This window comes from Mycteria americana, chromosome 4 (genome assembly GCF_035582795.1).
Source record: "Mycteria americana isolate JAX WOST 10 ecotype Jacksonville Zoo and Gardens chromosome 4, USCA_MyAme_1.0, whole genome shotgun sequence".
In the NCBI taxonomy this organism is placed as follows: domain Eukaryota; kingdom Metazoa; phylum Chordata; class Aves; order Ciconiiformes; family Ciconiidae; genus Mycteria; species Mycteria americana.
Window position 1 is genome coordinate 82,630,711 of NC_134368.1, and position 21,519 is coordinate 82,652,229.

General features: G+C 39.7%; 1 protein-coding gene across 2 annotated transcripts in view; it reads right to left on the reverse strand.

The window, feature by feature from the left end:
* Positions 1–12,021, reverse strand: part of JADE1 (jade family PHD finger 1) — a 106,126-nt gene extending 94,105 nt beyond the window's left edge. The window contains exon 1 of one of the 2 annotated variants that reach the window (XM_075501084.1): positions 12,001–12,021. The gene's annotated coding sequence lies outside the window, so the exon portion shown is untranslated. Of the gene's footprint in view, positions 1–4,725; positions 4,746–12,000 lie in introns of those variants that run through there. The other variant, XM_075501086.1, reaches the window with a different exon arrangement.
* Positions 12,022–21,519: the final 9,498 nt, after the last annotated feature.

A 21,519-nucleotide genomic window follows, 5' to 3' on the forward strand; every position in this document is an offset into this window, starting at 1 on the left:
TCCGACCCCAAGTGGTGTCAGCTGAAGGAGCTGGAGCTGCGGCGCATGTATTACTGGAAGGAGATGACACTCCTGTTTTCCTCCCGTATCACAGGTTGGCTCGTCGTCCTGCTTTGTAGTCTTGTACTACAAGCGCGTGCCCTGGATACATTTCCATGAGATCAACATGTAAATACTTAGATTTGGTTGGCCTCTACTGTAACTAATTCATCTTTTGTATTGAGGGAGGATTAACAGCTGCAGATCTTTTGACAACATGTTTCACTGGCGTTCCAACCCCAGTATTACAGAATTATGCTAAGTGCTTTTGATATTAATGTTCCTCATTGTTATTTTTTCCAAGCAGGTAACGGCTTTACGCCAAGGAATATTACAAAATCAGTTGTTGGTGGTGGACTATCTCGTACTTCAACACCATGAACACTGCTCCATTTTGAAGGCATGTGTTGCTTCAACATAACTGATGAATGAGCCAGTGTGGAGGATGACATTCAACATCTCCAGGACTTAATGCATCAAATGAAACAATCTACTGGTGGTGCGTGGCTGGCTGAGTGGGACACCTGATTCAAAGCATTATTGTAGAGATACATTTATTCCTTTTTCTATATGTGTTTATTGCGTGCCTCTGTAAATTACCCTGCCCTACACCCCACAAGCCCAAATGCACACCTCCAGCTTTGCCAGCCCCAGCGGAAATGGTTCCTTGAGCAAGGGCATGGAATGTGGGAAAATAACAGAAGATTGGTGAGGAGGATTGTAAACACAATCAAGTGACTTGCAGCTGGGGTGTCGAAAAACACGTATATCGTACTAATTGTTGTTTGGCCTTGTGTGTTGGACAAGCAGATCATCCGTGTTTAGATAACATAGGCCTGTGATAGACTTAAAGGCACCCTATTGAACATGCTTGAGATTCCTGCCCTGCTGTGGGAAAGATCAAAGCACAGTGGTAAATTACACCTGCACAAATCCCTGAAATACAGGCAAAAACAGCAGGTTCGGTGATCCTCTAGTAAGGACCGAGCTCTGCGGTGCCTGCATTCCTGCTTGTGTGTCTCTGCCTGGGTGCTGCTTTGGGGATCCCCCAGTTCACGAGGTAACAAAAATAAATTTACTCTTTGCATTTCATCCGTGGTTTTGTGGTTGTTCCTGCGTCCTGCCTGTGACGGCTCACACACCCCCTTACCTATGCAGCTAGCAAGAAGAGGGTATATTCCATGTATAGCTTACAGCAAGTGCAGCACACTGGGCACTGAATAGTATGACCAGAAATCTTGCAGGATTTAATTTACAATCTTGCATGTTGTAAGCCCCTTGGGACAGGAAACTCTCATGTTTTATATATCTATAAAACAACGTGCATACCTATGACACTGTGTAAATAACAGGATCAGATTAAAAACATCTGTAGACATTCTGGCTGATCTATTGTCTTGCTGCCTGCTGTCTCTTCATCATTTTTGATGGCAGACGAGCCATTTCACACAACAGGATTGCTAGCAGTGCTGATGCAGCTACGTATAAATCTGTAGCAACAGGTTAACAAGAGACCAAATGAAGAGAGAAATTAAAAAATAATAATAATCTGTCCTTCAGGCATGACCTCCTGAAAGGTTTCTGTGTGATTTTTGTTTACTTTTTGCCAAGAAAAGATAGGAAACATGGATGACTCAAACAAAACAGTTTTGGAAATGTGGTAGGAGGCAGTAAGGACAACATTTCTTTGATTCAGAACTAAGTCTGTTGTGATACAACTTTTCTCTGGCTGCCCAGAACTGTCAACATCTATTCATCTATTGTAAATTGCTTCTGTGAAAGCAAAAATAATGTATGTCCGCAACATGGTGATAGTCACAGAAGATATAAAGAGATTCACACACTGTGCAAGTATTGAGTACAGAAATAATGCTAAAAGGGAGGCAGACTGTTATTGATACCAAGCAGGGAAGGGAACAACTACATTTCCAAGAGAGAGGCAAAGAGGAATCCTAAATTTAGAACAAAATTCAGAACTGAAGCCAAGATACTGTCACCACCAGAGCTGCGTGAACATCTCACAGAAAATCCTTCAACAGTGTTAAACTCGGCTCCTTTAGGTTTAGAAGAGGGAAACAAAATCAGTTCCCTTCATATGAATCTTCTCTCTGTCCTTCAAATCACTATCTAAAAATTAAAGCTGAAACACTTTTCTCTCTGCCCAGCTATATACTTTTCTAAATTGATTATAAGCCTTTCACTTTGACTCCATAGTCAAACTTGCGGCAGCTGGTCACACGGTAGGTCTGCTGAATTGAATGGGCCTGGTATGTTCTTGCAGTACACCTCAGGCTGCTTTCACAAAAGACAAGCATTAATTAAAAGTCACTCCATCTAATAAGAAACTTCACTTTTGCAGTGAGGAATTAAGAACCGTTAAGATAGAGGAAAATGCCAGAAGTGTGAAACTGTATGAAAAATGTTTTCTTCCAAATGATATGATCAAAGATACCAGTCAGACCATTTCACATGTGAGTGCTTCCCTCCACCTTTCCACATTATTCTCTCAGACCTAACCATATTTAGTCTCGTCCATTTTCCTCCCTCCTTCCAGCAAGTGTGTGATCTAGTGATGATACTTTCTACAGCTGTATTCAAAACGGTGGTGTTTTCTATTCAACTTTTACCACTCCTTTTCAAACAAACACTTTGAAACCTAACAAGAAAAAAAAAAATGTTATGGAGCAGAACACTTCTCCCCTTACTCTTCTGGGAAGAGAGAGCTGGGCACATATGTACATATCTATGAAGATGTACATATAGAATCCACATTGCTTCCAAATGTAGGGTATGTGAAGCATTTACATTGATATGATTTTTCTCTTTCATGTCACAAGTCTGGATACCAGAGACTTTCATTCTGCAAAGAAGACAGGACGCTCAGCATGATCAGGACATTCACTTACTAAACATCTCCCAAAAACCCCAAGACTGCGTAAAAATGAAATTAGAATGTGATCAAACTGTACTCCTGCCTGCTTTACAACCAGAGGGTGCCAGGCCAGCTTGCTAGCAAGGACTTAGCAGGTGTAAGACACATCTGTTGCAGCTGGCAGCATTTTATACTGCAGGTATACTTAAACCCATCTTCCTCAATCTCCTCCCTGGGCCCAGGAAGGGACTGACAAGAAAAGTAACTCAGAATCTTAGATAGTATATCACTTACAGTAGGAGATTTTTATTAAAACACATTAACTGCAACAATAAAGCATCTTAATGATTAAGGACAGGATCAGGTTACTACTTGCACCTGATAGAGTGCAAGTAGTAAAATAGTGCAAGTAGTGCAAATAGGATAGAGTCTCTGTCATGTTGTTCCTGCTGCTGTGGAAGCAACCAGTAACTGAAGAAGGAAAGAGCTAATGAAGGCAATTGAGTAGCTTTGAAAACATCAAAATCCAAGAGAATCCTAAATTCTAATCCCACAGCACAACACAACCTTTCCAGCTACACACAGTGCTGCAGCATTTACTAAAATCAGATTGTGCTTTTAAAATGTAGTTCATGTTGGGAGTACTATATATTTGGAAGAATTGCAGGCCATTAACTCTAGGCCTACTAGTCTCTATGGATTCATCCTAGATGTGCTGCTGGTTTGCTCATATACCATTTGTTTCTTTTTCACAGCCTAGAGAAAAGAAAGCTCACAATTTAGAATAAAATTCTCAAGAATGCCAGAAACAGTTCACAAGGACAGTTCAGCTGTTCTGTAACAAAGCCTTATTTATAAAACACATACATTTCTCTTTGGAATCAGGAATTTAAACAAATAGATTTTGAATTGTCCCTTTTTTAGGACATTGAGATTTATTTCAATGAGAAGCTCAACCATGTGTTCGTTCATTCATTCATTCAGACTGACAGTATCAGAACCTTCTCTTTTATCTTTCTCTAGCGTTTAAGCACTCTTCCTTCACTGCATGAAGTTAAAACCCTCCACAAATTATTCTGAACACACTAGGAAGAAGAACAGCAGCTGTGAAGTTCCTGGCCATAATCAGAAACAGTTCCTTCTAGACTTGGATGGTGGTAGGAGGAAACAAAATGGAACACCACCACCCCACATACACACACACCCCCACATAGACACACCCCAAAGCAGCCATTTTCTGTCAAAAGATAAAGAAAAATAAAACTGTTACACAAAATCAAGTCAGTTTTGCTGGAAGACTACTTAGGAGAGAAGAAACATATTGGGGGTAGGGGGCACTTACAGAAGTGTTGAGCATTCATTTCAACCTTCTGTTACCCTGAAGAAGAGTGATTTTTGTTTTGACTAATATAGTAATGTAAGTGAAGGTTGAAGAAAAACATTAAATTGGCCATCAGTCTTTTCCCCCTCCTTTAAGAACAGTTAGAAGTTTTCTCATTTGCTTCCTATTCTGAAGGGAATCAACTCTAAAAATCTTCTCTTCAATCAAGTTTTTCAGCTAGGGCTTCTTACCAGTTGCCTACAGTTCTTTCCCAAATAAGGGGAGGAGGCAGAAAAATCAGAATTTTGTACACACTCTCAAAACTATCTTCCCTATCCTTCCCCTATTACTCATTTAGAAAGAGCTTCTCAACCAGATCTTCAAGTAACTCAGACCACTTAACCACATGCATTCATTCATTCACTCATCCAGTCACTAATGGAGCTACAGTCACTTAAAACAGCTGAAAAATATGACTCCCCTTGCCTTTTACCTTTGAAGTTCTTGATAAAGGAATCCTTTTAATACACAGAGGACTTGAGGTATGGAATTATTGCTAAATCACTTCCATTTTGTCTTGGTGCTTCAGCAAACCAGCTCTACCCTGCACTGTGTCAGTATTTTCTGTCATCTTGTCATCCTTCATGTGACTTGACATACATCATCTGCCTGCATTATTAATCTGGGAATGCAAGGCAAAAAGTTTAGCTGGTGAAAGGTTTCTGCCTTTTTCTAGAACAGTAAAAGGCTGTTGTATAAGCAGAGAAAACAAAACAAAAAGTATCACAAGGATGAGTTTCATTTCCCTCAGACAAAATACATAATTATTCCCATTCTACATTTGTAGAGTTTAAACATACAAAATGCCACAAAAACACATAGAAAACTTTAGCACGTACTCACCATTAGCAATAAAAGATGAAAAACATCTGCGTATGAGGATACATGACATGAAACACCAGGAGTCATGTAAACAACATTCTATGATTTATCCTAATACTGGGAATTGCAGGATGAAGGCTTTTAATCAGATGGCCTCCAGCAACAGCCCTGTTGCCTGGGAAGTAAACACACGTGTAAAGGTTTTTGATAAAGGCATGATACAGCCTGTATCATAAAACAAGCCTTCTTTTTGCATCTCTTTATGTCACAAAATACGTTTACATTTATCACAGCTATATGCATGTAAAGTTAAAGGCTTTGATCATTTCAGGTTGTTTCAGATCGTTTCTGCTTGTACTGGTAATTTACTTGGCCCATTTGTGTGTGTAAATTTACCTGCCAACTTCCAGAACCCAGAGAAAGGTAGACACCAAAACTTTAGTGAGAATATAAAGATTTCCCAATGAATCATATCTACAAAGGAGCATAATAAGCTATTTGAGATACAAATTTGTCTTTATTTTCATGTGATACATAGCATAAAGCCATCAACAATAAATCTTAGGAGGGGATGCTAAATTAGCATAGCAGTTGATTCAATTTCAGTTTTACTCTATACTTTTAGCAAAGGAAGAGGGAATCCTTGGATACAGAGTGGCAACATTTGAGGGAGACATAACAGTACTCCAAAATGATGATAGAACAAACAAGAGCAAAAGCTTGACACCACCCAGTTCCTTCACACTTCACAGTTAAGGAGACTGTAACTGCTCAGCTGCAATTTGGCCATAGAGCAGAGACTGGTAGGCTTGTACAGAGTGATAATTGCTGGGATCTTTAATGACGGGCTGCCACATAAAACAGAGGACAACACAAACTGAAGTATCACATAAACTAATAAGGAAGTACTGAAGATGAGTAGCCAACCCCCTAGTGCGAAAAATAATTGGCAAGATGAAAAGGTATTCACGTGTACTGTAAGCATATGGGAAGGAGAGGCGAGTACAACTGTCTGGGTTTATGGCTTCCTATTGGAAATACCACATCCCGATAAGCAGTATTGTATCATTGTATACGATGTGTCACATGTTGTTTAATGCTAAGTCTAGTCCAAATTTTGCACCTTCTACATCCCAAAACAGTTTTAAGCCATCACCTTTAAAGGTAAGGAAGATGCCCCAACTTCTGCAAATTCTTTTCCACTGACATTTGGATCACAGATTCTCAGGATTTCTAAGCATACTTGTTTTTCGTGAACATACTACCACAAAAACCCAGAGGCATTTCGAAGAATTTTTTTCTATAAACGTTCACACAACTATAACCTCTAAACAAGCCCCTGTTCAGCAGTTTAGGCACCCTAAATGTGTTCTGCATATTATCAGACCAGATACACATAGTCAGTGATTCTAGTAGATGAGCCCAGGGCAAGCCTTTCACTGACCAAGCTATTTTTCCCTCAAAAAACCCCAAAATTTGCTATGTTTTATAATAGTGTCCCAAATCCCTCTGTGACAAACTACTATTCCCCAATGTCAATCACAGTTTTATAAGGACAGCAAGAAACTGCAAAACTTGCAATTGCAAAAGCTTTTTCCATTGTATTTAAGAATCTTATGTTCCTGAGGATAATTTTGGAAATTATGCGTAATAAAATAGCAAAACATGAACTTAGACATACTTGTATGAATAAAGCATGTACATACAAAAATAACTATACACAGTAGAAAGGATGGGAAGTAGAAAATCAAATTTCATGGGGAAGTGACCAAGCATGCGGCAACTGGGAGACATGGTATCATGCTTTGCTTTAGTGCTCAGGGTAGGGTCAAGAGTCCTCAGGACGACTACAAAGGTGTAACAAGGCTGTGCAGGGAGAAAATTAGAAGGGCCAAAGCTGAGCTAGAGCTCAATCTGGCTGCTGCTGTAAAAGACAACAAAAAATACTTCTTCAAATACATTAGCAGCAAAAGGAGAGCTAAGGAGAATCTCCAGCCCCTAGCAGATGGGGGAGGGAACACAGTGACCAAGGATGAGGAAAAGGCTGAGGTACTTAATGCCTTCTTCGCCTCAGTCTTTAATAGCAGGGCCAATCGTTCTCTGGGTACCCAGCCCCCCGAGTTGGAAGACAGGGATGGGGACCAGAATGGAGCCACATAATCCAGGGGGAAATGGCAAGTGACCTGCTGCACCACTTAGACATTCACGACTCTATGGGGCCTGATGAGATCCACCCGAGAGTACTGAAGGAACTGGCATAAGTGCTCACCAAGCCCCTTTCCATCATTTACCAGCAGTCCTGGCTAACTGGGGAGGTCCCTGCTGACTGGAGATGAGCAAATGTGATGCCCATCTTCAAGAAGGGCCGGAAGGAGGATCAGGGGAACTACAGGCCTGTCAGCCTGACCTCGGTACCGGAGAAGCTGATCGAGCAGATCATCCTGAGTGCCATCACATGGCATGTAGAGGATAACCAAGGGATCAAGCCCAGCCAGCATGGGTTCAGGAAAGGCAGGTCCTGCTTGACCAACCTGATCTCCTTCTATGACAAGGTGACCCGCCTAATGGATGAGGGGAAGGCTGTGGATGTTGTCTACCTAGACTTCAGTAAAGCCTTTGACATGGTTCACCACAGCATTCTCCTGGAGAAACTGGCTGCTCATGGCTTGGACGGGTGTACTCTTCGCTGGGTTAAGAACTGGCTGGGTGGCTGGGCCCAAAGAGTGGTGGTGAATGGAGTTAAATCCACTTGGCGGCCGGTCACAAGCGGTGTTCCCCAGGGCTCTGTGCTGGGGCCAGTTCTGTTTAATATCTTCATCAATGATCTGGATGAAGGGATCGAGTGCACCCTCAGTAAGTTTGCAGAGGACACCAAGTTGGGTGGGAGTGTTGATCTGCTGGAGGGTAGGAAGGTTCTACAGAGGGACCTGGACAGGCTGGATCAATGGGCCAAGGTCAATTGTATGAGGTTCAACAAGGCTAAATGCAAGGTCCTGCACCTGGGCCACAGCAACCCCATGCAACGCTACAGGCTTGGGGAAGAGCAGCTGGAAAGCTGCCAGGCAGAGAAGGACCTGGGGGTGTTGGTTGACAGCCGGCTGAATATGAGCCAGCAGTGTGCCCAGGTGGCCACGAAAGGCAATGGCATCCTGGCTTGTATCAAAAATAGCATGGCCAGCAGGACTAGGGCAGTGATCGTGCCCCTGTACTCGGCACTGGTGAGGCCGCACCTCGAATGCTGTGTTCAGTTTTGGGCCCCTCACTATAAGAGAGACATTGAGGGGCTGGAGCGTGTCCAGAGAAGGGCAACGAAGCTGGTGAAGGGTCTAGAGCACAAGGCTGATGAGGAGCGGCTGAGGGAACGGGGGTTGTTTAGCCTGGAGAAAAGGAGGCTGAGGGGAGACCTTCTTGCTCTCTACAACTACCTGAAAGGAGGTTGTAGAGAGGTGGGGGTCGGTCTCTTCTCCCAGGTAACAAGTGATAGGACGAGAGGAAATGGCCTCAAGTTGCGCCAGGGGAGGTTTAGACTGGATATTGGGAAATTTTACTTCACTGAAAGGGTAATCAAGCATTGGAACAGGCTGCCCAGGGAAGCGGTTGAGTCACCATCCCTGGAGGTATTTAAAAGACGTGTAGATGTGGTCCTTAGGGACATGGTGTCGTGGTGGTCTTGGTAGCGTTAGGTTTACGGTTGGACTCAATGATCTTAAAGGTCTTTTCTAACCGAAACGATTCTGTGATTCTGTGAAATATAACGCAGAGAGGAGGGACTCGGGATTATAGCTGAAAGCGAGCACTAGTCAATTAGGCCCAGAGATTGAGTCACTTCAGCGTGAGAGCACAGAGACACAAGGACAAGGGAGCAGACCACCTTCTGGTATTTGAATATAGGAAGCCAAATTACACCTCAGAACCACCGTACCTTCAGCTGTAGTAATGAAGGTTACTCATATCATGCACCACACAGTCACAAATTATGAAGAAAACACCAGTCTCTTTTACTAAAGAAAGTATCTGTACCTTATGTGACAAACCAGGATTACATGCTGCACCATCACTAGATTTCTTTGCATAAATGCCTAGGAATCTCAGCTAACTTCACTGACGTATACAAATTAATTTGTACAACAATAAAGCTGGGTTTTTACCAGTTGGGGGCAGATTCAAGAATAAACTCAATATAATATTTAAAATAACAGAACTGATTTATCAACCACTGCCAAAGCTACTCAGAACAAAATATTTGTGTAGATCAAGATCTGCTATTTCTTACTTATTTTTTCAAGTACAAGGGCAAAGAATGGTAATTTTGCATGGTTCCTTTACCAGATAGCTAGTGGTTGCCTGTAACATCCTCCGTTCATTTTGTCAGAAAGCATCACTTCTGGATGCTCATCTTTCTGGATATAGTGATTGGAAAGGGTGACAATGAGTAGTTTGGAAGATCTAAAAAAAGTCACGTTTCTTTCACACTCTATCAAGAGCTGAAATGGTGGACTTAAGAACCACACTTCACTAGGTCGGGAAGATCATCAGTTCCTACTATGGCAGCACTGCTTCCTGAAACAAAGGCAGATGAGCTTTGCTATTGAGTTTTGGTGTGGATATGAGTTTCTACCCAAAGAGTTTCACCTGGAAGGAAATGGCTCAGAAGCCACATTGAGAAGAAAACCGTGCCTGAATTACTGACACATTCTGGTCAAGAACAAGTGGATTCTTAAAATGGGTTATTTATTGAAAGAGTTTTAAAGCTCCAAATTGTGAAACTGTCTCTGTTTATGTGCTGTGTTGAAGAAAGTCAGACTTGGCACATGTTTCTCATTAACTGTACTAAAGCAGTTCAGTTTCCCTAGAAATCCCCAGTTTCTCCTCTGCAATAGGGTAATCTAGAAGGCCCCTAATTTTAGCTCTTCAGTCTGAAAGGGTAGCACATACATAAGTAGTGCTGAGTGAATGCTGCTGAAATGTCTATGATTATGTGGAATGCTAAAGCAAATTGGCTTTCTTGGCATATACAACATCATTAAAATCTTCAGAATAATGTCCAAAAGCAAGGAAGTCTCACAGATATTTTTATAATGCATTTCACACATGAAGCATTTATATAGACATCTTAAACATCTGTCAGCGTAGTCAAGTGACACTGTGTGTTCAAAGATCCCAGTCACATAACTTATTTCAAACCGGTCATAGCAAAAAGCTAGCCCCTCCGCAACCCAATATGTTGGCTATGCACAAAGTATAGGCCAACGTTTGCACGTTGGCAGAATAACCCTAGAATCTGGACACAAACAATTTTTTAAATTTGTTATTACTTCTGAACAGGAAGAAGTAGAACGGGCCAAATAAACTATGTACTGTATCTAGCACTCTTTATAACAAAGGTCATATTGAGAAAAATAGTGCTGTATGCTTTTCTCTGATTTTCTCATTTTCAGGCAGATTAAATCACTTTTGAACTGTTTGCTTGTTTGTTGAGAACAGCTTTCAAGATGAGGTAATTAAAGGAAACCTATCAATTTAGTATATATTTTCAAGTTAATAATGTTGACATACTGTTCAAATAAACCTCCAATTTACTACAATCTGTTTTTAGACAAGCCCTCCATTTTAACCTCCAAATGGAAGGAAAACTAAGTGACTTTCCTCATCTCACTTAATAGAGAACATATGTTCAAAGATAATACTGTAGGCTTGTTCTGAGAAGCTGTTCTTCCTCTGACAGAGATGCAGGGAGCTTGCATAGGAACACTGATACATAATGAAAGTACACATTGCCATAAATCTCGTGCACTGTAGAGGTCACTTCAGAAAAAAAGAGACTGCTGATCGGAGAAGCACATATACATGCACATACAAAACCACTCTGGCCACAGGTGAAAAAAGAACCTGGTGTACCTCCTGTCAGCTGGAAGGGTCAGAACTAAGAGCCACCTCAATCCTAATTTTTTTTTGGGGGGTGGGGAGTGGTAGTGAAGGGACAGAGAGAGGATGGAAAGAAGGAAGGGGTCTCTACTATCACAAAGCACAAGAAGCAGCTCTGAAACAGAACTGTTTCAAATCTTTGCATTACAAACTCTCTGGAATAATTTCAGATGGAAATGCTACAGTAATATCAACCGTAACTTTCATTTATTTTATAAATATTTATGTAGACCATATTTGGTTTTATAACTTGCATAAAGGATGTCATTGTCACTTGCTTCTCCAGGTCTCAACTTTTTAATCTACAAAAGAAGGTTAATTCACCTGCCAAGGCCACTGTACTCGATGCTGGAAAAGCCAGTAATAAAACTCACATTCCTTGAATCCCAGTCAATTTGTTGATTTGTTAAACCATGCCTATAAACAAGCCAACATTTTAAATTGTATCTAGAAACAAATCAAAGCCACTTCATTCTGTTGCGCTCAATGCCATGCCATCACATCGTGAAGACGGGGGCCAAGTACGGGCACTTACATCCAGTAATAAAAGAAAAACAAAGATCCATCACCAGACATTATTAATATTTAGTTGCAGATTTATCTGATCCCACAAAGCCATGCCACATCAAACCTTTCAAGTGTATACCCACCAAATAAAACAATGACAAGAATCACTGAACAATTCTTCAGTATGCTTTGGCACACCCCATGTTATTGCCTAAAAACCAGAAAGTGTACGTTGTCTTAGCAGCAAGAAGTGACAAAACTGCATGGTTAGAAACTGGCCATGTGAGAAACCTGAAAGCTACATCATCTGTTTGTTCTGTGCAAATCAATCATTCAGCTCACAAGAACGCATTCTAAAGTCATGTTTTAGAGCAGAGGAATCCTACCCTGAAGGATACAGCTAACACATCCTAGACCTTTCCCTCAAAGTCACCACTTAGAGCCAAACCCTTACCAGTTCAGAATCGGTCCTTGTATCTTCAGCTGACAGCCAGCACCAACTGCACGGATATCCCAAATCCTGAACACCTGGAACAAGTAAGGGTAAGCTCATCAAGACAGAGTCACAAGCTGAACAATGCAACATTCACCTAGCCATTCAGAAGGTCAAAAACCAACAAGAAAACCCATACACATACACACCACAGAAGTCTGTACACAAAGATTTTGCAAATAAGCTTTTAATTGTGAATGGTGAAGCTATCCTTAAATCTTGGGATTCTTGAGCATAAATCTACATCAACATATAGCTGGGGCCTTGCTTTTAGCTCAAGAACAAAGTAAAACACGAGCAGTAGTGAGAAGCCATTCTTATATAAGCCCTTGATACTGTTCAATTTATCAGGGGATGAGGCATTAGTACTGTAGCGGGCACCGTAGTTCTTTCTCTGCTTCATCAACTCTGTCAAGACATTGTTCAGTCTGTGAGAGAGTTGTGGTAGAGAAGCACTTTTTAAATTTATTTATTTTTAAAAGACCATTATCCATTTCCTTACTCATACACATGATAGAGATCCTGAATTTGGGTGGGGATTTTTTTTCTTGGGTTTTTGTTTGTTGGTTTTTTTTAATGTAGAGAGTAACCTAGGCAGTGTTGCATATGCTGTTGACAGAAGCCCCACCTTAAAATGCTGGCAGCACTGCAGCTAGCTTTAGGAGCGACTGTGGTTCAGATTTCAAAAGTAAAGGTGGCAATTCAACCTGTGGTGCCTAAGCCTACACTTAGATGCCAAAATATGGACATAAATGTCTAAATAAATGGTTTGGTTTACAAGAGACCCAAGTCTTTGCTGGCCAAGGAACTTCCTAATACGTGCACCCCCGGGTAGATACTTTAAATGGTTCAATTATCAGAATTGCTTGTGCAAACCACTTCCATTTAATGCAGTGGTAGCTGCTGCAGATCACCAACTAATAAGCCTGAATAATTATCAGGCGTCTGTCTTTAAATCATGGGGCATTCACTGGAAGAAGTGCTTTTCTGCACAGCCTACCAGTCGCTGAAAACAACAGAAAAAAAGTGTGATTTAAGTCAACCATGAGAAGTGTTTTTGTTTTTAAGTTTGGGATGAAAAATACCAAAAGTACTACAGAGCAAAACACGGCACTTAAGCTTTCCTTGCAAGAAAGAATTAAGTTTACAAAACAATATCAGAAGAAATAGCTTTTTACTCAATAGTTCAGTAATTTAGATATTAGTACAGGCTCAAAACCTTTCTTTGCCCAAGATCTGAACCCCAAGCCCCTGGTCTTCTGTTGCTGCTGTTGCCATGCGTGTCCTAAATATTTATCAAGACACAAAGAACAACAACAGGTTCACCGTTAGGGAACCCCCAGCATGGACGCCACAAGAAAGGGGACACTTCAGATGCATTTAACTTGTGTTTGAAACACAGGCCTGAGCCAGAGCCCAAAATTTCTACAGCATTTATACACAAACTCTTGCTCCAGTACAGACTTGGTACTCATTGCAGATCACATCAAATGAGAAAGCTTAACCTAATGCTAACCCCTTGCGCAGGGATAACCAAAGCTGCAGTCTATATGAATTACGCCTACTCAGACCAATTCCTCAGCCACATAAATTTTGATGCTTCAAGTGACAGCGTATGACAGACAAGCAATCCTGAGCTCCCTCTGAGTAAAACAGAGGTTCAGAAATGAAGCAGGTGGAATGCTTCATTCCACATTCCTAGGTAAACATTTTAAACAGCTTCCCGAAAGGTTACAACCTAAAATGTAGAAATTGGACCACAGTAATGAAAGCTTGATGAATAGTAGTTCACAAAAAAGCTCATCTGCATATTCCAAAAGGCACTTGCAGTTTTTAAAAAGTCTTGCAGTACTTTTATGTCATGTTATATTTTTTTTCCTGTGCAGGTATATTAGAAAATAATTTGAAATGTAAGGTGGTTTAGTCTGCCTTATTGCTTGGAAATCCTCACAGATCAGGGTACGAGTCACCTGGGCTCAAAACAAAGCTTGGAATATCAGGGTGTGGAGGAGATTAACTGTAGTATCAAAACATATGCAGAAATTTCTCCAATCAGGATGGCTTATTAAGGAATGAATCTGTAAGCCCCGGCTAGTTTGTCACAGACATTTCTTCAAAAATTACAAAATTATGGACCATTAAGCCATAGCCCAAAGAGTTCAAACATGAAACCTTGATAAATGAGGAAGTTAGAATAATTTTTAAATTTTGCATAAACGCCACCAAAAAAATCACAGGTCAGCTTGAAATAAAATTGCCATAAAGCACCTTAGGTTTTTATAACTCAAAAGACAATTTCAAAGTTTTTTTCTCATCCATTTGGGAGAGATTTTTGTTTTAGCAGAACTGTTTGCGGTCTGTCCCTATAAAATGGATCAGTCTGGCATCCGTAGATTTTACACAGCTCACGGCAAACAAGGTTAGGAGTAAGAGAGAAACTTAGCCAGCTTCGGCTGCTACTGTATGCAAGTTGAAAAGCTATTTATTCTATTGGTCTAGTTCTGAAGTAATATTTTAAGGTTTGTAGAGAATAAAGTCCCGGGCAGTCAGCAATTTAGCTGTAGATGTTTTATGTATAAGTCCTTGTCTATATTCTACCCCCAACATAAAGTGAGCAACAGAAAACATGAAGCGAGCTGTAAGCGAACAGTAATCTGTCTGCAGAAGTCACGTGCAGAGAAGGACCACCTCCATTATGAGGACTAAACAGGTATTTTTGAGTCCTTTGTATTCACAGAGAGGTCCCAGGTCACGCTTATTGCCAGAGTCAAATGTTCCCAGGATCCAGGAGCTTCCCATTCTAGAGCCTGCTCTCCTTAGGAGCTGGTCATATACTAAGTCCAGTAAGTTTCAGACCATTGTTCAAAACACTGTTTTTACAAAATGGTACGATGTAACTTCAGAGACTGGAAGAGTACTTTAGAGAGAACCAAGAGTGCCAATGTTTCACAAAGCATTCTTTCCATTGTTTTCTGGATACCTGAATATATCATAATTACTATCTGAAGTTTAAATAAGTTAATAAAATGAGATGTTAAGGATGTTTATTACCATTTTTAATAGTAAAAATTGTGAAATTAAAAAAAAAAAAAAAAAGTCTGTGAAGTTCTGGGCCCCAATGCTTACAGATACGTGTTCAAGCTTACCATATTTTATATCTGGTAGTTAAAATGGAAATGAAGATACTCCAGAAAAGAAACGGAGTAAACATACAGCTGGTATTATCTAATTTTTTTAAAAATGCCAGTATGATGCAAAGCAGCACATTTTCCAAATGCTGTTTACATCCTAATAGCATCATCTTTTAGCTGACCATTAGGAAATAGTCAAACACATTAAAGTTTGCAATACTCTTTTGAAAGCTGATTAATGGTCATTATTAGGAATTACCCATATAGTTCATTCTAACACTTGCAAAAAAACTTTACAATATTTTCATTTTAAGAACTAACAAAATCAGGAATAAATCAGAAGCTTTAGCTCAGGTGACCTTATCTTTCAGTGCTGCATGATACCAAAACAGACCTGATTCTCCCCATCCCTTCTGCACTGCCTATTAAAGCAAAGCTGCTGGATCAGCCAGCTGCAGGCTCCTCTGACTTAGAGACCTAGCAAAAACTCACTTCCTTTTGGAATTAGTCCCTCTTGCATTTCTCATTTTAACAGTCCCAATGTAACTGCAAGGTTATTCTCCACTCTGAAATCAAGATTTGGCCCTTTGACATTTTGAGTCATGCTAAGTAGTCCATTTGTCTTTAACAAGATTACCCCTTGATTATCTCTTTGGAAGGCAATTGATCAATCAATACTAATGAATTCATTTAGACAAAGGATCTAGTATCCAAGTGTATGTATTCAAGATTGAATTTCACATTTACCTTTAAGTTCTTAAATATTTTTAGTAAGGGGTCTATAGACATGAATAGCTTATTAGGTGCCAATAGCTTCATTACAAAATATTAATCACCTTTATGGTTTCTTTATACCAGTGCCTCAAGTAAAACTGATTTGAAATATGGACAGCAGAATTAGAAAAGACTGATTTCCCACAGCTTTAGCACTCACAACTGGATTCTCCCATTTCTACAAAACCACTAATCTGACAGAAGTAATCAGGGCATTCATACTACTGCTGCCACCTACAGATTATCTGATAACTAATGAGGGCTGAACTGACACTACCACATTTTCCTAATGAGAGTACTTGTAGACAGGTGCATAGGAGAGATGGATTGCATTTTCATGAAGCTCATAGAAATTGAGTATTTCAAAGATTGATCTCCATTGTCAGCTTTGGCTGAAATTAATCAATGGCTTCAAAAGTTGTTAGGGGAGGCACAAACACCAAGAGATTACACTCTTAGTCTCATTTCCTAAAGAAACATAACATTGCAAGCCTTGTTTATTATCACATACACACCTTTCAAATGTTATAATAATCTAACAGATTAAACCTATCTTATTGCAACATTTTTCAAATTGTACTTACTTTAGGAGAAACTTAGAACCTTGTCAAATGAATCTGACCTAGTAACTCAAGAAATCTGATGGGGCCCTATTCAGCAAAAACAGCCAACTGTTGAATTCCTTACTCGAAGGGATTTAATTCCCCTCAATAAGATTACTCGAGACACTGCAGACTGACTGCCCTGCAAATACTTGCAGTTTCCCCCTCAGTTGACAGAAACCTCATAGATTAGCACTTGCTTGTTACCCTAGGGCAAATCTTATTCCAGGCAGGCAAACTGGCTTTTTCAGATGCCTCAACTTCAAACACCGTGTTAAAACAAACAAACAAACAAACTAACTAACTAACTTAAATAATAAAGAAAACCACAAGTTGTATGAAAGCGTTACTAGTATGAAAGCAGCATACGCATAATTAACTGAAGTAAAATGAACCAGACTCTCACTATAGCTGGGCACTGCTGCCGAAAGAATGGTAGAATGTAGACAGTGGTGACACATGACTTAACAGATCTTTCTCAGGTGTTGAACGTAGTTCTTAAAGAGAGTAAAATATCCTTTTCTGAAGTTTCTGGTCTCAATCTCCTCTCTTTAGAATTTGAACACATCAGTAAGCATTTCTTTCTATCCTAAGCCCAGATTCCTCTGGCATGTTGTACTTGGAACCATTACATTCCTGTATCAGTAGTATTATCCCGTTTCTGAAGACTATCCACATCCACTTAGTGCAGTTTTAAATTAATAAACACAAGAATCAAGTACTGAGTCTGAAAAACATTCTTTTTCATTTAATTTAGGACTCTTAGTTGTACTAGTCCCTTACACCTTTCTTGTTGTTTTCCTCCTTTTAAACACATTCATGGTATTTCTCTGAGCCACAGAAGGCTGCCTTCTCTGCAAGCAGCAAGGCAGCCTTCAGTTCTGTGGAAAGCTGTACAGCTCACTGGCAGCAGTGTCGAGCATCCCCAGGGACCACCTGGAGCCAGACCATCCTGTACCCTGAAGCACAAGGCAGATGAGTCTCAGAGAGCCTTTTCACAGAGTTTCCCTTCCACTATTTTGAAGTGTGTGACCAGACCCATTTTAACACATTTCTGAGGGCTGCTTGGCAAGTCTGACATTTACTTAAGTTCCTGGTGCACTGAGATTTCAATTAGTTTATTTCCCTCTCTTCCACTGACAGCAGCTAATCTTCTGGCTAACCAGCTTCAGAATCTCAGCTAAACTTCACCCAGCCCTGTCCTGAAGAAGCTGCTTCTTGTCTGTGCCATGAAAGGAAGCTTCAGCTGACTAGGATTCAAATTTTGTCCTGCTACTGATTGTACTGTAGCCATTTGTTAGTGATATGTTTAATGAGGTCAGCATAACTCAGCATAATGTACTCATAAATGTATTTAATATTGATTTCCTCCACTTCACTAGCAAAGTAATGTTGGACAGACCGCCAAAATATTAATTTGTTTTCCAGGCATTTTTCTCTTCCTAAGGTTGATTCCAACAGAAAGATTAAGAAAATTTAATCTATCATCTCTAAAAATGTATTCTACATCCAGGTGTTCTACTGTTTCTGCCTCTTGGTATCCTCTCTCACTTTCCTCACACCATAAAACCTGGCTCTGAGCTCCTTACAGCTATTTGCTTCAGCATTAAACTCTCTATTCAGCATTTGCCTTTCCTTTCAGGTGTTGCCAGTGAAGAATCTACTTCTCCTTGGTGGCAGGCCAAATCAGTCCTCATCCAATTGACTGTGAGGACATTTGAAGCTCAGAACTGCTTTCCTCAAATACTTACAGAAGTGTTTTTCCCAGGAAACCTTATCATTAATTTCATAGTTTCTGGCTAAAACATGTCAGCTAGCATCTGTTCACAAGCCTGCACAAAACATGCTCCCTATTTTATACAGATAGTATTCCATTCTTTTTATCAGCCTTTGAATAAGATTACACATTTTCATCAAGTTTCAACAAAATGTTGAAGTAGGTAAACTGACCAACATATATCAGCATCTCCCAGACACAACAGCAGCATAACTGGGAAGAATCTTCCCTACAAAACATCCTGATCCACATGTCCCTTATAAGTCAGCTTAAGGTTTGCTAAGTTTTCCATAAGGCTACATTAAACAGTACCAAAAAAAAACCCCAAAAACAAAAACCCCAACAAACCAACCCACAAGCACATCTTATTTCTTTCATCCCACAGGGGAACTCCAAAATGGAAAGGGATCATTTGGAAACAGTAATACTAGCATGCACAGTTTTCTTTAAATATAATCACAAACATTACTTATTTGTCAGTACTGAAGATAACATTCTAAGAATTCAGGAAACCCAGATGATACCAAACCAACAGTAATTTCAATTTTGATGCTCTTCATGCATGTAATGTTTTCTGTACCATTTGGTGTGTTAACACAAAACATGAATTAGAAATACACATTCAGTGCAACCAAATCAGCTTTCTGAACCATTCCCTTTTACTTTCTCAAGTATACATCGCTAATTACATGTTAAATTATGTATTTTTAATATAAACTAGGATTTTTCTCTCCTCGTTTACTAATTCCAATGTATTTAATTAGTTGCATTGATAGAGGTTTGCCTGCATAGGAAATGTGGATTGAGATCTGCTCTTAGTGAGAACAGAATAAGCTTCCAAAGCTCTGTAATAAATTGTTCTGAAAGCACACTCTGCTTTTCCCCAAATGTCTATCCTTTACCTCTTCCCAGCCTCTTTTAACTGCCCTCTCCTTCCATCTTACAGCTTACTCTTAAATATTTCTAAAATGATCTCCTAGTAAAAAAGCACAGTCTAATATTTCACAGGTGCACTCATGCTCTCTAGGGTAAATGTATCACCCTGTCATCACCATGGTCAACACATTCCTCACAATCACATTATCAGCTGCTTGTGTTGTTTCTGTCCTTATGGGGTGGTTGGGAACGCACAGAACTGCCGTGTGAAAGATTTCCAGGTGCAAGGTTATAGCTTTGCATCTGTTTTTCTTCTCATGAGAGGTTTTTTTCTCCAATCTTTATAGGATTTCCATGTGCTCTTATTATGTTATCACTAGCATATGAAATATACACAGCCTTTTAAAAGCAGACTAAATACTATGCAGAGCGAAAGCAACACTGGATTACAAGATTAAGGTTATTTTACCAGGGTTTCATTAATATAAACACTATAAATAAATTAGTCCAGTTCTATACGTCACTATGATTATGCTAACCTGCATTCTCAGCTATCCTTCACTGTCTTTTAACTTCCAGTTACTTATCCCCAAACCTCCTTTTACCTAAAACCTGAGAGCTATCTTTCTTACAGAACATCAGTGTAAAAGGCAATCATCACTTAGACAACTCTATATGTGAACTGCCAAATAATTCCTAACAACACTGCCAATTCTAAGTTTCAATTTTAAAAAAAAAAAAAGAAATGCTCATCCCTCCAGAACTTTAGTGGCAGTTGGGTCCACATCTGGACTTTGCACCTTTATACAAGATGGGAAACAAAAGATCTATTCATTACTGAACTTTAAGGAAGGCGCATCTGCATCCCAATGCGCATTGCCTCACAAATGTCAGACTTACAGTCTGGAAAACTGGAAACACGCTGGAAACACTGTAATGCTCTCATGGAAGACATGACCTTGCCAGCAGTGATTCTTATTTTCCATAGCTACATACCTGGGTATGTTAGGGTTTTTGCTTTGTCTACCAAATTGGTAAGGATTTTCACATCAATTTTTCTGATAATATATAAACTTTATCATCTCAGGAGACACCATGCGCAAAAGACATCCTTTGGTCCACTCACTCAGTATCCCTATCTATGCAGATCCACAGCTATTCTACATCTGACTCCAAGACCGCATGTTCCCTGGAAGTTGAGGAGAGTTTGAACCATCCCAAAGCACACTACCAGCAGTAGATTAATAATATTCTAGACTACAACTGAATAAGGGAGAATGACACTGCAAGTACAGATGCAATCCTAGATTAAATCTGTTTATACAGTAGGGGCAGTTGTCACAGAAGGTTAAGACTGAAATCTTGAAGTTTTTAGAAGAGGAAAAACCGATTCTAAATTAACAGCAATATATTTACGTAGCTCTTTTCTTTTCAAACCCTACGCATTTCACTTGTTGCAAATGAAAGGATTTTTGTTCTATCGGAACCTACTTTTAAAGGGTTCCTTCCCATCAATTTCATTAGCATCTCAACAGCACTAACTGCAGGTTTCCATGGCTGAATAGATAAATGGAAATTTCATGACAAATTATTAGGCTTTGTCACTGAGCTTTTATAGAACATCACAGTCTGTTCCGTTACTTGTCCCACCTATAACATAGTTTGTTTAATGAAATTTTCTTCATTCTTCACCATGTGAGGTAGGCGAGTATAGTGCATTGGTCTTCTTTAACATCTCCAAGTACTTTCATTTTCCAGAATTCATTCACATACTGAAGTTGAAAGGTGAAGATTCTGAAATTATCTCATAAGCAGGCCAGAATTTCTACTGCATATCAGAAAAAATGATCAAATTCTTTTGGAAAGTCAGTGTATACTTTAAACTCTCTCCAGTGAATATAGTAGACATGCTTAAGATTTATTTGTAGGTAGCAATCCTTGCATCTCTTGTCACTCAACTAAACAGCACACACATTTTTAGTAGCTGTTATGTTACAAAACAAGACTCAATTAGAATTAGATCATGCCAAAATTGGAGTCCAGAAGATTTACACTCTGCCAGATTGCATACAATACTCTTGTTACAGCTAACACACAAGCCAAGTTCCAATGAATACATTCTTATAAAATGTTTTGAAATTCTATAACATTAACCCTGCTTTGGATTTCAGTCTCTGCTAGTGCTCCCTGACAAATAGCTTACTGTTACGATATCAATTGTGCTGCTTTTAGAGTAGACTATAAGGTCATATTTTCACTACAGTTTAGAGGAAAACTTGTAGGAAGCCACAGCTACAGAAGAACAGAAAAGATATGCCCA